The sequence below is a fragment of the Cyprinus carpio genome, unplaced genomic scaffold (assembly GCF_018340385.1).
Source record: "Cyprinus carpio isolate SPL01 unplaced genomic scaffold, ASM1834038v1 S000006703, whole genome shotgun sequence".
NCBI lineage: Eukaryota > Metazoa > Chordata > Actinopteri > Cypriniformes > Cyprinidae > Cyprinus > Cyprinus carpio.
Window position 1 is genome coordinate 8586 of NW_024879312.1, and position 5739 is coordinate 14324.

General features: G+C 36.9%; 1 long non-coding RNA gene across 1 annotated transcript in view; it reads left to right on the plus strand.

Moving 5' to 3' along the window:
• Positions 1-257: 257 nt before the first annotated feature.
• Positions 258-5739, plus strand: part of LOC109074951 — a 7638-nt gene continuing 2156 nt past the window's right edge. Inside the window, exons 1-2 of the long non-coding RNA XR_006159742.1 lie at positions 258-418; positions 5402-5643. This is a non-coding gene — a long non-coding RNA (uncharacterized LOC109074951). The remainder of the gene's footprint in view (positions 419-5401; positions 5644-5739) is intronic.

The window sequence follows — 5739 nt, forward strand, 5'->3', positions numbered from 1 at the left end:
AGGTGGTTTTAACACTTTTAGAGCTTACAGGACTAGACCCCAGATTTAGTGTTTGAGATGAGGATCATGTTCTGTTCATCTCGGAGGCTGAGGAGCTCAGTGTTGAAGCTGGAGGAGCTGAACACACAGCACCAGCTGAAGCTTGGCTCTGAACCTCTGCTGAGGGGGCATTACACATGAGCCCTGGGTACACCTCCTTTCTTTCTTTCTCTTTGTGATAGCAACACAGATTTATCACCCATGTGCGCAAGATATCCAGTAGGTGGCGCTAATACTCCTGAGGAGTGAACGACCATTGAACAGAAAGAAGAAGAAGAAGAAGAAGAAGAAGAAGAAGTGTTGAAATCGAAAGTAAACTCGAGAGTAAACGCGCATTTTGAAGACTTAAAATCCTTCTCTTCAGATCTCAGAGCTGTCGGTAAGTTGAGTTCTCAGCTTCTAATATCATGTATTATTGTAGAATTTGTTAAACTCTTCACACTTTAAGGGATATTTGAGGAAGTTGTTGTGACGCAGTTTAAAATGGATGTAAAGACAATCAGGAAGTCGAAAATGTTTCCGTGGTGGGATGAAGATTGCAGTGAAGCTATAAGAAATAAAATAAAAGCGTTTAGGAAACTGAAAAGAAAATGTAATCAATCATAAAGAGGCTCAAGCTGTGGTGGTCAGAAAGACTAAAAGAGATGTTTGGAGATGATTCTGTAATGAAAAGATAGAAGTCCTCCTGTAAAAGACATATGGAACATGATTTTAAAACATGAGAGGAATAAGTAAGGGATTTGAATGATCTGTTCTCAGAAGAGGAGAAGAGTTAGCAGAAACAGATGAAGAGAAGACAATAATGTTTCCAGAGGAGTTTATAAAAGTCAGCTCTTCTAGAAACTTGTGTGAAGAGAGAAAGAGACGAAGAGAAGAGATGTTCAGAATAAAGCTGGCAGTAAAAGACAGAAGGGAAGTTATGGACAGTGTGTTCCTTTTGAAATGACTGTGAATTTAAAGAGGCATTAAAAAGGTAGAAAAAGCAGCTGGCGGACAAGACGGAGTGAGCTGTGGTCCCAGCAAAACATCTCAGTGGAGAGGCTTTTAGGTCATGAGTACTAGATTTTAGTAAACAAGATTTGGATCGAAGGGGTTTTACCTGAGGAAGCTGGAAAGAGGCAATAGATTATTCCACCGCAGGAAGCCAGGGAAGGAATCCTTAAGGTATTCAACAAACTGAGACCAAGAGCACTTACTTCCATGTATGTAAAATAATGAAAAGAGAAAGGTTAAGAAAGATTATTGTATTGTAAGACGTTATCCACCAACAGTAGGCGTGGCAACTACCACTAAAAAATGACTTTGCCACTAAACAGGCGTGTGGGATCAACACATTGGTAGAACATCATGAATTTGACTGGGCGAGGGGATTTTTGGAAATTAGGTAAGATTCAGGAGGAGTGCTCCATTACACTCCAATCACTACTTTTGATTAATGCCCTAACTATAGCCGTTCTTAACTAGTTCTGCCTGCAAGGATTGTAGGCTACTGCTGCCACTGCATTACAGACACATAGCGGATCATTCCACACTGAAACAAAACAATATTGTAGCAGCTGCCTGTGATTTATCAATAAAAATGTACAAACAGAAAAGTTATATTGAAAATGTATTTGTGTTTTGAAGTAATCAAAATCCACAGCTTCATACTATTAGTAGAGACATCGTGCTTGCACAGACAGGGATGACTAATTTACTCGTAATCACACTCTCACAAATGCATTCAAATAAATGTCATTTTGCTGTGCTTCTCTGTATCTTCAAAAAGCTGCAGTGACAGATTTAACTTTTAATTCTGATTACATTTGAATCGTTTAATGCACACTTAGCCTACTTAAAGTAAAGAAAAAAAAACACATTCATTTTTGTTATTATCATCATCATTATTATTATTATTCATTCCTTCATTAATTAATTTGGTCTTATCAGATCTGCTCAAGGGCTCTTACATTTAGGCTACTTTAATCCAGAGAAAACTGCACTGCATTTAATACACAGGCCTGCATTTTTTCGATCGAACCCATGATTCTGATGAGCAACATTTTACATATTTTCTTTTTAATAAAAGTTTACATAATCAAAAGATAAACAAAGAAACAAAGAAGTAGCTCCATAAATCTTGTTGTTTAGAATTTTAAATGAGCTCAAATTATTATAATGTAGCTCCATAAATCACTCACTCTTTGACATTACTGTTAGACAGTTAATGCATTAAAATGAGGACAGCTCAACTCACATTTTGCAGAAAATTAAACTCTTCATACTCTTCATACTTCAGTACAAAACAGTGCTGAACTTTGACCAAAAGTTTTTTTTTAAACTTCATAATAGTGATTTTCTAATGCTCCAATTATTATAAATCCAACGGCATAAGGTGAAAATAACCATATACATGAGGGAATGGAAGAACGGGGAGGTAGATACGCATGAATCTTTGGACAGTTTTTTCACCGATGATTTGCAGAAAATTTTCTGTGACAGTTACTGTTAGGGCAGTGTTAGGAAGGTTCATTGAAATGTAATAGGTTACGGTTTACAGGTTACCTCCTATTTTAAAATGTAATAAGTAGTGTAACTATTTCAATTGTTTTATTAATGTAACAGTTTACATTTGATTACTTTTTGATTACTTTTCTAAATTTAAAATATTTTCAACTGTTAATCATTTTGAATCATTTAAAGCAGGCAGGGTTAACCTTACAGCAGAACTCAACACTGATTATTGGCAGACTTTCTAACCCTTCATCTCACTTATATTAAGATTATAATCATCTAATTTTAAACCACAGCCACCAAAAAGTCAGACTTTAGCACCTTTTTTTTTTACTTTGAGATCATTTTGATTATGGTTAAATTCTGATCATTCTGGTTTAATACAGGTTTAAAATCATAACAAGAAATAGTCTGATAACTATGATGCTGTTTTAAAAATCAAATCTTTTTCACAGCTATGACAGGAAACACTAGCATCTAACAATGCCAGGGGAGGAGGGAAAATCAGTTCATCTTAAAGCATATGCATAAACCCAATTAGGAAATAAAACAGTTATTGAATAAGAATGCATCTTATTCTGTGTACTAAACTCCTGAAACATTGGTGCCTCGTATTTTAGAGCAGTCAATGCAATTAAGAAATAAATCAATCAAATCTTTTATCAAATCATTAACATTTTCACAAGTAACTGTAATTTAATTATACTTTTTTTCTCAGTAACTGTAACAGATTGCACTTACATTTATTTTGTAATTACGTAATTCCGTCACATGTAACTAGTTACTCCCCAACACTGGTGTTAAGGAATAGAATATATGGGGAATACAAACACTGATCTATATATGCCACCCCTCATTCTGCTCCTGCCCACTCTTTGCCACCCCAAGTATAAAATCCTGGACACGCCCCTGATCAACAGATCAGAGTGGATTTAGGGGGACGAGGAACAGTGGACTCAGTAGTATGCTTGGAGTCAGACATTAGAAAAGCGTTGTTTAATAAAGAGATTGTTCTTCGACTTTGAAAAAGCGTATGATATGGTATGAAGAGAAGGGTTGCTGCTGAAGAAGAAAACATGCGGATAGGAGGAGAATGGCAATTGATTAAAGGATTTCTGGAAGAAAGATCAATTAAGGAGAGAGCTGGAGAGTGCATATCATCAAAAGGTATGATAGAGAATAGCATTCACTCAGGAGCGTAAGTTATAAGACCATTATTACTTTTATTATTATGATAAATGATGTGTTTACGAGGGTGGATAAAAATATTTGAATAGGTGAGGAAATCAGATTAAAGTTTAAAACAATGCAAAACCTAGAATGGGGATCCACAAATACAAGATTTCTTGGAATCCTGGTTCAACAGCAGACCTACATGGAAAGGGGCATATTGAGAAGATGGACGAGAAATGTTGAATATAATGAGATGTGTGTCTGGGAAAGGCTGGGGGCAGACAGACTGGCATTGAACACTATTCACATAACATTAATCAGATCAATAATGGACTATAGAAGCATTGTATATGGATCTGCAGCAAAAACTCATCTAGATAAATTGGAGTGGATTCAAGCCGTAAGGCATTAAGGATCTGTCGTGGGGCTCATCCGTCATCACCTGTTTCAGCATTACAGGTAGAAGCAGGGGACATGCCTCTCAAATTAAGAAGACAACAGTTAACTGCAGTATATTGGGCAAATCTTATGGGACCAAGACAAATCATCCCACTTTAAGAGTACTAGAGCAGTGTTGGAAGTATGGAAAAGGGGGGAAATGTAATAGGTTTGGATGATGGGTGGTTGGAAGGTTTAGTAAAGGAGCTGGCTATTAAAGAGTGAAAGTATTACTCAAGAGTAATGTTTTACAACAGTCTCTTTGTGGATTTTGCCACAGCCTTCCAGTTATTTTAAGAATGCTGGAACATAGGAAAAAAAGAGGAAACTAGAGGAAATCCAGGTGAGGAATGCCTGTGGTTAAGAAGTCTGGACATAAAACACTAGTGCTGACAGATAAATCCAAAAAATCAGATATGTAATGAACAAGCAGAGGTAGCAGATGTTATTCCCAATGTTGGCTGCCAGAAAGATCAGGATTTTTAAATGAGTTCTCCAGTATTTTCAGAGTTAATAGCGTGTGATGGCATTAAGATGAAATTGAGGCGTGATTGGACTCTAGTTCTGCTCTTATTGAAGCACAACAGTCAGACACTAGACAGGGTTTAGTCGTGCAGATTCTGCAAGAATGATGTTCTTTACAGCAGAGAAGGGTGAGCGTAATATTCATGTGTTCAGCTCACGCGGAGGTGAAAGAGAACAAAGACGCAGACAAATCATCCAAACAAGCTCTGAGGGCCACTAGAATAGAAATGGAAATATCTTACAGTAGATATGAAATTAAAGCTATAATCAAGAAGCTAATAAATCAAAGATGGCAGCAGCTGTGGGAGACAGAAATAAAGGTGTGAAAAACAGCCAAAAGTGGGGAAAAGTAGATCCTCAGCTGGAAGTAGAAGAGAGGAAAACATGTCATCCAGACTCAGAATAGCACATACAGGACTTCATAAAACATTGTAATTAATGTCCAAGCGTCGACAGGATGCTGTGAATGGTGTGGAGAAACCAAACGGTAGAACATGTTATCATGTATTGTGAAAAGTTTAAAGATGATAGAGAAAAGCTATTAGAAGAGGTTCAGAGGAAAGAGGACAGTGAAATTAATTTGAGACACCTGTTAAACCCAGAACAGAGAAGTAATAACGGAGCAGCTTTAATTCAATATTTGGAAAACACAGATTTAATGAATAGGATTTGAATTAGGTATATTTATGTATGTATATGTAGGGTTTAAAATTTTTGTTTGTTTGTAATCCAGAGGAGCTGAACTCGCAGCGCTGGCTGTAGCAGTGATTCTCATCGAGAGGAGAAGCTCTGGATCGAGTTCACAGTAGGGGGCGGTAATGCGCGAGATTAGTGCGATCCGCCAAAACAAAGAAGAAGAAGAAGTAGAGTGTTGTAACCAAAAAGAAAAACCGAAAGTAAACTCGAAAGTAAACTCGAGAGTAAACGCACATGTTGAAGAGTTAAAATCCTTCTCTTCAGATCTCAGAGTTGTCGGTAAGTTGAGTTCTCAGCTTCTAATATCATGTATTATTGTAGAATGTGTTAAACTCTTCACACTTTAAGGGATATTTGAGGGAGTTGTTGTGACAA